At 35.9% G+C, this 13,635-nt stretch overlaps 1 long non-coding RNA gene across 1 annotated transcript; it reads right to left on the bottom strand.

Moving 5' to 3' along the window:
• Window positions 1-2,234: 2,234 nt before the first annotated feature.
• LOC127837873 (uncharacterized) lies at window positions 2,235-12,731 on the bottom strand. Its single transcript, XR_008029513.1, has 3 exons — window positions 12,599-12,731; window positions 5,945-6,024; window positions 2,235-2,362 (listed from the first exon to the last, which is right to left on the bottom strand). It is a non-coding gene; the product is annotated as an uncharacterized LOC127837873 (long non-coding RNA).
• Between the last annotated feature and the right edge of the window lie 904 nt (window positions 12,732-13,635).

Below are 13,635 nucleotides of genomic sequence, written 5' to 3'. Positions count from 1 at the left end.
GTGCTGTATATTTTTGTACTAGTTAAAAAGTCGCATTTGTGGTTGTTCTAGGAAAACCGCTTGATTCAATTTTAGCGCGATTTTGGCTAATTTTATTTTAACGGCGGCTTCCTGACAGATTTGTTTGCGAAAATACTAGATAGTATATCCAATTATACGGCATATTTAGGGTCTGTGAGAAAATCTCGGAAAACCATTGGTGAAAATGTAGCCGAAAAACTGCGTATAGTTTAGTTAACTGGTATTTGAGACTAGAACAATATAAATAATAAATCGCGTATACAATGATCAACGGAAAAACTTATGGCAAAACATAAAGTTTTAATTTTCCTTCATATCAATGTTTTTGTTTTCTGAAAATATGACGAAATCTGACTCACGCGGATTTCGAAGAACGGCTAAGATTTTTTAGTCATGTCATAATGTACACATGGTAATTGCTAAATAAAAAATAACATTCTTCAGCATTAAAAATTTATGACTTTCATGAATTATTTGTTTGTTTTAAAAAAGGCATATTGATTTCAATTAAATACTTCATGTCATATTGTTTTCGTACGCGGTTAGTAATGAGCTTGTTATTCGCTTTTGTTTGTTTGACAAAAGGCGTATTGTGGATTGTCAATATTCTTTAATTTATTGAATCCGTGTCTATAGATTTATATTAAAGCTTCTAAAATCACTTATTATTACACTATGCGTAGTTAAACGTAGACTTAAATAGAGTACCACGTCGAGACGTTGATTTCAGCTTTTCTGCAGGTATCAATGCGCCCATATTGGACGATACTAACTGAATATAGTTTGGTGTGAAATACAAGCATAATTTTATTAAAAAGCTCTTAACCCAAAATCCCAACGACGTCACACAGGACATGTATACATACTATATATAAAACGCGCTCTGAGAAAACGGGGTATAATGCATGTGCGTAAAGTGTCGTCCCCAATATATTAGCCTGTGCAGTCAGCAAAGACTTATCGGGGACGACACTTTCCGCTTTTATGATCTTTTCTGTTTAAAGAAAGTCTCTTATTAGCAAAAATACAGTTAAGGCGGAAAGCGTCGTACCCAATTCTGGGACGACACTTTATGCATATGCATTAAACCCTCTTTTCAGAGAGCGCGGTTTATATACTTTCTCGTTTAATTCACTTTATTTATGCACTCATATACGCGAGTAGCCGGTTTGTATTGTATCATGTACGGTACTCGAGGCACGGTAAGGTCTTAACAATTTGAGTGAACGTGTAAATGTTGAAGAAAGAGACAAACAACATGAAAGTATGCTTTTCTGTTCTGATTCAAAACATGATACATCATTCTGACATTGTGACGTTATATAAAGAATATTAAAGAAGTCAATTGAACTATTCATAAAAGCTTGAAGCATATTATTGTTAAGTGGTTATAATGAATGTAAACAACTTGCAATATGTTTTCGTTTAAAAATAAATGACGGGCATGTCAGAATATTTCCCTGTAGTCCCTTTGGGAGAATCTGAAATAAAATATAATGACTTTAGTACATTTATACTGTGTAAAATATTCATTTTATTAGCTCTCTTAGACACGAAGGCTCAAGGTGGCCTATTGTAATTACCTATGTCCGGTCTTAAAGTAAAATGTCAAATAATTGTATCCAAATGTTCGCCGTATTTGTGTTAATCCGAAACAAAATGACAAAGAAACTAGAATCAATACACTCTGCGGGAACCGTTAGAACAATGATTATGTTATAGTTGTATAGCATTGTCAAGCGCAATAAGCAATTGTGTATTTTGAAAAATAACCAAAATATGTACAATTATGCGAGTGACGATTTGATATTATACAAATACAGGCGCGCAAGCTGAATCCTGTCGGCCAAAACAGTGCACCTTAACCCTATATACGAGCTGTACTTCAATGACGTAATCACATAAAGTTTGTGTGATGAGATTAGATCTATGCTCCGAAACAATCAAATCTGTACGCGGAGGTTGACCAAACACACAGTCTATTGAAATTTGAGATAAATGTAAGCAGTTCAGAGATTAACGTGTAAAACGAATCGACATATCTGCATGGAAGCTAAAGGTTTAATTTGAGCGATAACTTACGTTGTTCGTGGTGAAGGAACAATACGATTTCGTACGGAAGCTGTACCATTTAATTTGCGTTATGAAAAACACCGTATACCGTAAAAGGAGCAGAAATTCTATGTGGAAATAAAGGTATGATGAATACTTGCCATTATCTACCCACTCGGGTTACTGACGCAGCAAAATCTCCCTTTTCTTCCTCGCTTGTACGTGCATGGGCCGGCATCTTCTTCATATGAATCATCACAAGGGCCTTTTTTGCAACGACAGTCGGACGCTGAAACAAGATATAGAGAGCGAAATACAGAGGGACGCTGAAGCAGGATACAGAAAGCGAAAAACAGAAGGACGCCTAAACAGGATATAGAAAGTGAAAGTTTCGCAAGTCATAGAGGCATATCGACGTTAAGTAAAGAAATATTATTTTTATTTATTTATTTTTTCTGTCGAAAAAATCACGTTCAGGAGTATGGATGCGTAGAAAATAAAGTTCAATTCCGAATTATCTATACTGGTTAGAGAGCATTTGTCGGACGAAATATATGTTTTTTTTCTTGGATATCTTCGTTAATAATAAGAAATGAAATATTTCATATCATTAAAAATTTACTGATATATCCTTGGTTCGTCTTCTACAAGTGAATGTAAACAAAACAGTTGTTTCATGTGCGCATGCGTATGTATGAGGTCCGTATTTGGGGTCAATAAAGGGAAGTGATTACACACTGCAAAGATGTATTTTCATGACATTTATATAACTTGAGTAAATGGATACAATTTATAGTTAAAGTGCTACATTTTTTATCTGAATCGTTCTAATGACGTGAATATTTTTATTTTAGGGTTCAACATGTAATAAAACTCAAAGATCGAATATGACGTCATATGTATCGATACTTTAATGAATATAACATGCTAACAGACACAGCTTAAATAAAGATTAATAATGTTATCGTTTTATATCAATATCATAAAATATTTTATAGCAATATATATAGTGTTGTATTACATTCCGTTAAATAGAGCGTTAAGTTTCTAACGATGTGATAGGTTGCCTTTTAGCAAGTGCAGTTCTCGGTTTATTTTCCCGGAATTCTTAAGAACTATTGTCAAACCATAAGGCTCCTTCCATAATCGTGGCATAAAAATCAAAACTTGATTTCCTTCCTTGTCTTGAAAAAAAACTAACGACGTATCGTGATAGACTTAAGAAAACAACGTTCTTTCATCATTTTATAACACGCATCTATAACCTTGACCGCGAGTTATTCGACAACAAATTATGACACACATAATCTATAATATTGATTCAATCAGCGTCGTTTTTTTTCTTAATTTGTATTTCTTTTGTACGTAACAGAACAATATTGCGTCAATTTAGTTCGTAGAAAATAAAAAAAGACGTCCGATTCATAGATAAAAATCCCAGATTCAATATGACGTCATAGCAATATACACTTTAGTGAACGTCACGTGTTAATAACACAGCTAAAATAAAGATAAATATCGTTTACGTATGTGTAGATATTAATATCGATTTTATCTTATTTTATTTTATCAATATATTTTTGTGTGACATTCCGTTGAAAAGGAAGGGCGAAATCGTCACGTATGATATAGCGCATTTTAGCATTTGTAGTTCTTGTACGATTTCCCAGAATTCTTCAGGACGAAAATCAAAACATTAGGAAAACTCGTGTAAGAAAGGAAACCGGAGCCAAAATATTACATGGAATTACATTGAATAAATAAGTACATTTATTATTTTTACTTCCGATGCTACAACATGCCTTATTTGACAAAAACAACCTTCCACAAGCAACTTCGAAAGAATGTCGTGCGTAGTTTGAAATGTCGCGCTTCTTTTTAAATGTCGTGTTCCGTGTTCCATGGGTTTAAGTCGACAATTGACAATTGACCAATATAATAGTGATATAATAACGCTCATCATTTGAAATGCCGTAGTGTGCGTCGCTTTGAATGATGCCTGTTGCCGAGGTCGACACATGACAATCAAAGCTATGACATGACTTAAAACAGTTTACAACGATAACCGATTTATTAAGACGACACTCAATTGTTGATGCTGCTTTTCATGGCAAATATAAGCACGAGAGTTCGACTATAAAATGTTCAGATGTCACGCGTCGCCTTTAATTGTCGTTTTAAATGTTCGGGTATTGTTTCGCCAAAAGCATTCCATCACCACATTATTGCTGATCAAAGAGCAGCCTTGATTCACGGCGTCGCGATGATTGAAAAAAACGCTTTTGCTATTTGGAATTAACACCGATCCGGATGGTCATATATGGTAATTGGATTTTTCAACTAGAACAAAGGCAAAACAATATTGTGTGTTTAACTTTATTGATTTTTCCCGATTCTTGTTTATGTGGTAAACAAATAACTTGTAAATAAGCATGCACTTTACCAGGCTTTCACAACTTTCCTCCATGTCTGTTAAAAAAAGCCAAAACAAAAGTATCTATGCGATTTACCTAGTTAAGAAATTATACAACACCTCAATAAAACTTTAGTAACCTGTGAAACGTAAACTCACCTTCAGTAACCTGTGAAACGTAAACTCACCTTCAGTAACCTGTGAAACGTCAACTCACCTTCAGTAAGCAGAGTCAGCAGAGCGACGTCAATGCAACTTCAGTAACTTGTGGCAGAGTCAGCAGAGCGTGTCAACTCACCTCCAGTAACTTGTGGAAGAGTCAGCAGAGCGCATCAACTCACCTTCAGTAACATGTTGCAGAGTCAGCAGAGCGGGTCATCTCACATTCAGTAACATGTGGCAGAGTCAGCAGAGCGAAACGTCAACTCACCTTCAGCAACCTGTTTCAATGTCAGCAGAGCGACGTCAACTCACCTTCAGTAACCTGTGGCAGAGTCAGCAGAGCGACGTCAACTCACCTTCAGTAACCTATGGCAGAGTCAGCAAAGCGACATGTCAACTCACCTTCAGTAACCTGTTGCAGAGTCAGCAGAGCACGTCAACTCACAATCAGTAACCTGTGGCAGAGTCAGCAGATCGCGTCAACGCAGATTCAGTAACATGTGGTGAGTAAGTAGAGCGAAACGTCAACTCACCTTCAGCAACCTGTTGGAGAGTAAACAGAGCTAAACGTCAACTCGACTTCAGCAACCTGTTGCATAGTAAGCAGAGCGACGTCGACTTACCTTCATTAACCTGTGGCAGAGTCAGCAGAGCGCGTCAACGCACCTTCAGTAACCCATGGCTGAGTCAGCAGAGCGACACGTCAACTCAACTTCAGTAACCTTTGCAAAGTAAGCAGAGCGCGTCAACTCACCTTCAGTAACCTATAGGAGAGTCAGCAGAGCGCGTCAACTCACCTTCAGTAACCTGTGAAGCGTCAATTCACCTTCAGTAACCTGTGAAACGTCAACTCACCTTCAGTAACCTGTGGCAGAGTCAGCAGAGCGAAGTCAATGCACCTTCAGTAACCTTCGGCAGAGTCAGCGGAGCGCGTAAACTCACCTTCAGTAACCTGTGGCAGAGTCAGCAGAACGCATCAACCAACCTTCAGTAACCTGTGGCAAAGTCATCAGAGCAACACGTCAACTTACCTTCAGTAACCTGTGGCAGAGTCAGCAAAGCAAGTCAACTCACCTTCAGTAACCTGTGGCAGAGTCAGCAGAGCGACGCGTCAACTCGACTCAAGTAACCTGTTGCAGTGTCAGCAGAGCGACAGGTAAACTTACCTTCAGTAACCTGTGGCAGAGTCAGCAGAGCGCGTCAACTCAATTTCAGTAACCTGTGGCAGAGTCAGTAGAGCGCATCAACTCACCTTAAGTAACCTGTGTCAGAATCAGCATAGCGACATTAACTCACCTTCAATCACTTGTGGCAAAGTCAGCAGAGCGACGCAGCATACAAGCAGGCTCACAAGGAAGATTTTGTTCATTGTTGAGCTGTAATATTACACCAAAACAAATGACGGGGACATTTTCAAAAAAGCGGACGTACGGACGGACGAACGGAGTACGGAAAGACGAACGGAGGACGGACGGACAGACGGAAGAAGGACGGACGGACAGACAGACAGACAGACAGGAAGACAGGCAGTCAGGCAGGCAGGCAGGCAGACAGACAGACAGACAGACAGACATACAGAGAGGCAGGCAGATACGCAGGCAGGCTTGCACGCAGGCAGGAGGCAGGCAAACAGACAGACAGAGAGACAGACAGACAGACAGACAGACAGACAGACAGACAGACAGACAGATAGACAGACATACATACAGACAGACAGACAGAGAGACAGACAGACAGACAGACAGACTGATAGACAGACAGACAGACAGACAGTCAGACAGACAGACAGACAGACAGACAGGCTGACAGACAGACAGACAGACAGGCTGACAGACAGACACACACACACACACACAAACAGACTAACAGACACACACACAGGCAGACAAAAAGGCAGGAATGCAGAAAGAAAGAAAGACAGACAGACAGAAAGAGAGAGAGAGACAGGCAGACAGGCGGATAGGCAGGCAGGCAGACCGACAGACAGACGGACAGACAGACAGACGGACAGACGGATAGACAGACAGACAGACAGTCAGACAGACAGTCAGACAGACAGACAGACAGACAGATAGGCGGAACAACGGTTAGACAGACATATAAACAGACAGACAGGCAGATAGACAGACAGACAGACAGACAGGAAGACAAACAGACAGACAGGCATACAGGCAGACTGACAGACAGACAGACAGATGAGACAGGGAGGCAGGCAGGCATTGGGGCAGGAATGCATGTAGACACACAGACAGACATTCAAACATACAGACAGAAAGACAGGCAAACAGATAGACAGACAGGCCGACAGGCGGAAAGACGGGAAGACAGACAGACAGGAAGACAAGAAGACAGACATACATATAGACATACAGACATAGAGACAGGCAGACAGAAATATATATATACATACACACAGATATACATACATACAGACATGCAGAAAGACAGACAGACGGGCAGACAGGGAGGCAGGCAGGCAGGTAGTCTGGCCGGCAGGCAGGCATGCATGCAGGCAGACAGACAGACATACAGGAAGACAGACAGATAAAACGACAGACAGACAGATGAGGCAGGGAGGCAGGCAGGCATTGAGGCAGGGAGGCATGTAGATAGACAGACAGACATCAAAACATACAGACAGAAAGATAGACAAACAGATAGACAGACAGACAGGCAGACAGGCAGGCAGGCAGCGACACATATAGACAGACAGGCCGACAGGCGGACAGACGGGAAGACAGACTGACAGGAAGACAGGAAGACAGACAGACATATAGACATACAGACATAGAGACAGACAGACAGACAGAAATATATATACATACACACAGACATACATACATACAGACATTCAGAAAGACAGAGAGACGGACAGACAAGGAGGCAGGCAGGCAGGTAGTCTGGCCGGCAGGCAGGCATGCAGGCAGGCAGGCAGGCAGACAGACAGACAGGAAGACAGACAGATAGAACAACAGACAGACAGACAGTACAATATTTTCTGTCACGTTACTAGGCATAACAACATTACATTAAATAACAAATGCTAGTCATTAAAGAATACAAAAACAAATTAATACAATCGATGGTAAGAACACATAGGTTCTATCAAGGCGGTAATGAAGTTTATTGAACAGTATTATACAGAATTTTACTTCCTTAAACGAAAGCTTGTTTACTCAATTTACACACATAAATTATTGATTTGTTTACAGATTGGTTGATATCCAATTTACGACTTATATATTTCATTTTATTTTTAATTTATATTTTATGTATATGTTAAAACGTAGAGACGTCTATTCGACTAGTCGTCGCCAATCTTTCCAATCACGCCAAAGTAATATTCATGATGTTTTAATTTTTGTGAAATTGGTTTCACGTGTAATTGTTTTTTTTCATAATTATAAGGTTGAAAATAAATAAGCCGTACATTCGAAAGACCTGGGTCATAACGAACGTACTCAGGTGAATGTTCTTACTCAGCTATGAGTGTTGTTTTTTTCATCTTTTGAGATCATGTTGGCCATCATGCTCACATAGTGTTATTAGATATATCTTTTAAAATTTAGCAGTAAAAGTCCGACTTTCCGAGTCTTGAGTTTTTCTGGGAATACTATTTTACACGTAGAGGTTACGTCACTTCCTTCCCATTAGCTTGTGACTCCGATCCACGAGACGGCCTACTATGTAACGGCGAAACTGCTTCTATTTGAAAGAACCTGATATGTTTGGTTATTTGGCATTAAGTTTAGACAAGCAGGCATTTTTATGAAACAAGTTGACATTATGTTTTGTCAAGTTTGCTTTACGTATTGCCCAGTTTTCATTGAGTAAAATTTAATTGTGTTTAGTCATTTGACACATTCTGTTATGTCAAAAAGGCATAATGCGTAGTAAATTTGACACAACGTTTCGTCAGGTAAATTAAGCCTTGTTTGTGGCAAAAGCACCTTTATATGTCGTCAAATTATTACTCTTCTGGATTAAATTGACATTGGGTTGAGTGACAATGGTTGAATATGCATTCTTATTGTATACTGATAAAATAGTACTTACATGAAACAATTCAAACAGTAGATTGATATTTTAATTTTAACGGGCGCTGTACTTATTTTACTTCCAATCAATTAATGCCCACGATTACTTAATTTTGCTTTAGAATGTTTTTACAATAAATTTATGTAATCTGCTAACCTCGCGACACCTTATACAAATGTAGAGGACGTACTTAATGTATTTGCGCTTTAGACTATTGCTCCATTTGTTGTGAATACTTTGCTGCAATTTAACACATATATTGGTAATATATTAAAATATTTGATGATATTATTTTACATTTTAGTTCATTTTTGTTTTCACTTTGATTTGCAAGATTTATCTTAAAATATATGTTCTTAACTTTAATGCCTGTTTGCTGTGATATTAGACGAGTCTAATATTGCATAGAAAAGCTGTGACTTGATATCAATAGTCATCAACCTAGTCTATATGGGTCGTGCTCTGTGAAAAGGGGGTTTAATGCATGTGCGTTAAGTGTCGTCCCAGATTAGCCTGTGCAGTCTGCACAAGCTAATCAGAGACAATACTTTCCGGTTGTATTATGTATAATTGTATTATGAAAACTACAAAAAATAATCATATAAAACACATGTTGCAAGTTTCATAAAATGATGAGAATTGCTAGGTTAACAACAGTTGTTTTTCATTCACGCAATTTAGAATAACATATTCTTACAACTGTCACAAAATTCCTTTATTCGATTCACTTGTTTTTTTTTGTATAATAATTTATAGCAAGTCTTGGGCAAGCCTTAAATCTATGGAAACTTGTGATAACCTTATTCTTTTTGAATTCAAAAATGAACCTTTTTAATTCCATGAAAATAATTTAATCGTTGTCATTTACCGGTTCATTTGTATTTGTATGTCTTGTGATGTACGTAGATGATATCGTTATTTCTTCAATGAACGCTGAGGAATTTCAACATAATCTAAATGTATACTATGAATAATGTAAACGATGGAATTAAGTAGTTTACACCGATACAACTAAATTCATGATATTCAGTGGGATGGTTTCCAAACATAGTTTCATTCAACTATATTAATTCTGAAATCGAGATAGTAACGAAGTTTAATTACCAAGGTGTTATATGTTCGCCTGGTGGCTCTTTCTCTGATGCACAAAGGACACAAGCAATACCGTCATTTCCGGACGGACGGACACACGCACGGACAGACGAAGCGGCGACTATATGCTCCCCAAAAAAATTTTGGGGGAGCATATCTACAAAAAATAATCATATAAAACACATGTTTCAAGTTTTATAAAATAATGAGAATTGCTAGGTTAACAACAGTTGTTTTTCATTCACGCAATATAGAATAACATATTAGTCTTACAACTGTCACAAAATTCCTTTATTCGATTCATATGTTTTTTGTATAAAAATTTATAGCAAATCTTAGGCTAGCCTTAAAGTCATAGAAACTTGTGATAACCTTATTCTTCTTGCATTCAAAAATGAACCTTTTTACTTCCATGAAAATATTAAAGTCGTTGTCATTTACCGATACATTTGTATTTCTTGTGATGCGTAGATGATATCGTTATTTCTTCAATTAACGCTGAGGAATTTCAACATAATCTAAATGTATCCAATGAATAATGTAAACGCTGGAATTAAGTAGTTTACACCGATACAACTTAATTCATGATATTCAGGGGGGTGGTTTCCAAACATAATTTCATTCCACTACAATAATTCTGAAATCCAGATAGTAACGAAGTTTAATTACCGTGGCGTTATATTTACGCCTTGTGGCTCTTTCTCTGATGCATAAATCACATAAGCAATACCTTCATATTTCACCAACAGACCAAATATTCAGAAATGTATATAACGTATGTCATATAACTAATGTCTTCTGATAGTGAAATTGTGTAAAGAAAACTGTGTGCCTTTGTCCGTGCCGCATTTTTTAGTTGTATTAACTTACATGTGTCTGGTCATTTGATGTACATTTAGCCATAAAATATATTCCATGCAAGTGGTCGGTATATTTAAGCTGTCGACTACTTTCACCAGCTAAAATATATGTAAATTGCTGCTCTGTTTTTTTAATTTAAATTAAATGTACATATATTTCATTCGTTATCAACATGTTAACTATATAGAGCGTTAATCAATCAAAAACGGTGTTGAATGTGTGTCTTATTAAATTTTATTTATATTTTTATTCATCGGATGTCATCTACCATCTGTTTAGGTGCAAACAAAGCAGAATGTGTTCTGTAATAAGAACGTTTATACATATTTAACATATTTTATTCTATTTCCTATGATTGATAATTTAAACGAAATACACGATGTACTTTCGGATTTGTTTTACTCAGAATCTCCTGTATTTTCAGTAGGTTTGTGTAAGTTCTTGTTATCGTCTCACTATTGTTTTGTGGGACGAGTAAATATCAGTATTATGAAGTGCGGTCAATGATGGATTGATATTAATTATGGATGAAGTACATTTTTTAATGTTTAGCAACCTCGCTTATGCATAAATCAAATTTATGGCAGAACTATGCACGTGCACATAGGTGTATTAATGTTGTCATACGACCGGACAGAAAACGTGAACACCATTGTTTGTTTTCTCTTTGATTCATATTGGTATTTTAAAGTTATCTTTATATTTGTAAAAATATAGTATATAAGACATGTAACATACGTTAATTATTTGTGTGATGGCAGGCGAGTATGACATTGCATAGGAAAAAGTTTGAATTGATATGTATAATCATCAATCTTTGTTATATGCCGTATATTTTAAACTTACGTCACAACAAAAAATATGTTAGCAAACGATAGTAAAGCATGCTTAGTACGAAAATGGAAAAATCCTATTTGTTAATCAATGTGCCTCCATGACATGTTACTAGTATAAAATACCTTTATGTGTGGACATTAAAATAACAATGTAACTTGCATTGATTCTACAACGAACCAACAAGCTTTGAAACGAGAAATTGTGACCAATCGGGAGAATGAACATCCTTAAGTACATTCACAAACCGGTAATTGTATCTACTAAACACACAGGGATCACACTACACTTGGAATAAACGGTGAGGTTCAAATGTGTGTAACGTCAACCCTCCTCAAAGACAAGCTGTCATAAACCATCACTTGCATATGTAATACTGAGGTTCATAATTTTGCCGACATACACATATTATTTGAATATGAAAACAAATATAAGGTGGGGGATATTATTGTTAACAAAACTGTTCTTTATTTACAATAATAAAGTTAATACCAACTCTAAAAATTATACTTCATTTATCGCAATACGTTCAATATTCAATTTATAAAAACAAGTAAAAACTAAATATAAAACTGACATTTTCAGCACTCCACAACAACAACTGTACAATTCTTAAACGAATGCCTCGAACCAAATAGCTTACGCACATTTCTAAGTAATAAACATACTGTAATTCAAAACCTAGGTAAACTAACGATAAAAAGTACAAACGATCATCTATAAACTTATTTGTAAAAAATAAAGTAATTCAAGTGACATTGCATGAATCGAATCGTTTACATATGAAAATCCAGCTTTGCATACAATACTTTTATTTTATTATTATTATTATTATTATTATTATAATTATTATAATTATTATTACTATTATTATTATTTATTTATTTTATTATTATTATTATTATTATTATTATTATTATTATTATTATTATTATTATCATTATTATTATTATTATTATTATTATTATTATTATTGATAAATCATTGTATTAAAAGCTTTTTTTGTCTGATGCATCGCACTATTTTATAATAATAATTATTATTATTGATAAATCATTGAATACAATAATATTTTTCTGCATCACAAGCCAGACAAACAAACATAATTAAATGTTAAAGACTTACACGCACTATTCCTTTTCTAGAACAGAAAGCTGAGTTTCCTCTTCGAATGTCGGAAGTTTTTGATGATTGTAACCAACACAACTTTTACTATTTTATAGCCAAATACTCCACCTCTTGAATCTTTTTCAGTGACCGAAGGAGGAGTTAACGGTTAAGTGTACTACCCGATACGCTGATATTGAACCCGTGATTCACGCATGCTTGGTCCTATTCAATAAGTTTACGTGATGAACTCGCATTTTTGGTTAGCCTACGTCAGCAACAAACTAGAACAATGGGATCTTCATTTGATATAACGAGGCAATAGCACGAAAAAATAATGATCGAACCAGAAGGATATACAGTTTTAAGCTATAAAAGTTCAAGTGTTGACTCACTGAATTCGTGTCAGTGTCAGTTGTTTCGATTTACTGAGTTTTTACTTTAAAAACGAATGAACTTTCTAGATGTTTGTATGTACCTTGTATTACTGATAAATCTTTTTTTCTGATTTACAACTTCATCGTGAATATTGTTAACAATCGAAGTTTAAAAATAATAAATTATTGGAAAACGTGTTTGAAAATAATACATTATGGGAAAAAGCAAAACAAAGTTTTGTTTATTGAACATCAAAAATAACGTTCTTTGTATTACCGTTTCACATAGCAAACAATATCAACGTTAACAAATAACAAACAAAAATAAAACTTAAAAGACATGGCACAAGAACATCAAGGAAATCATAGTTTATACAGTCGCATATACTGTTGGTGCGGTCAAAAAAGTATTCATACGAAATTAACATGCACTGTATGAGGATATTTTAAACAATTTTGTTCACATAAAAATGATCATACGACACACAATTTTTTCGGTTTTGCATACACAGGATACAATTGTCAGTAACAGTGAGTCGCAAAAAGTGCGTCGCTTTTTAAGTCAGCTAGTCAATATATTCGAAACATAAATTACTCTAAATATCACACAAAGTGATTCTTTTGAACGAAATAAATTGGATTGTCATTAAGATAAACTGTTTTTATATTAAGGTAGCT

This window comes from Dreissena polymorpha, chromosome 7 (assembly GCF_020536995.1).
Source record: "Dreissena polymorpha isolate Duluth1 chromosome 7, UMN_Dpol_1.0, whole genome shotgun sequence".
Taxonomy (NCBI): Eukaryota; Metazoa; Mollusca; class Bivalvia; order Myida; family Dreissenidae; genus Dreissena; species Dreissena polymorpha.
The sequence above is the reverse complement of the archived record's forward strand: the minus strand, read 5'-3'. Positions and strand labels throughout refer to the sequence as shown.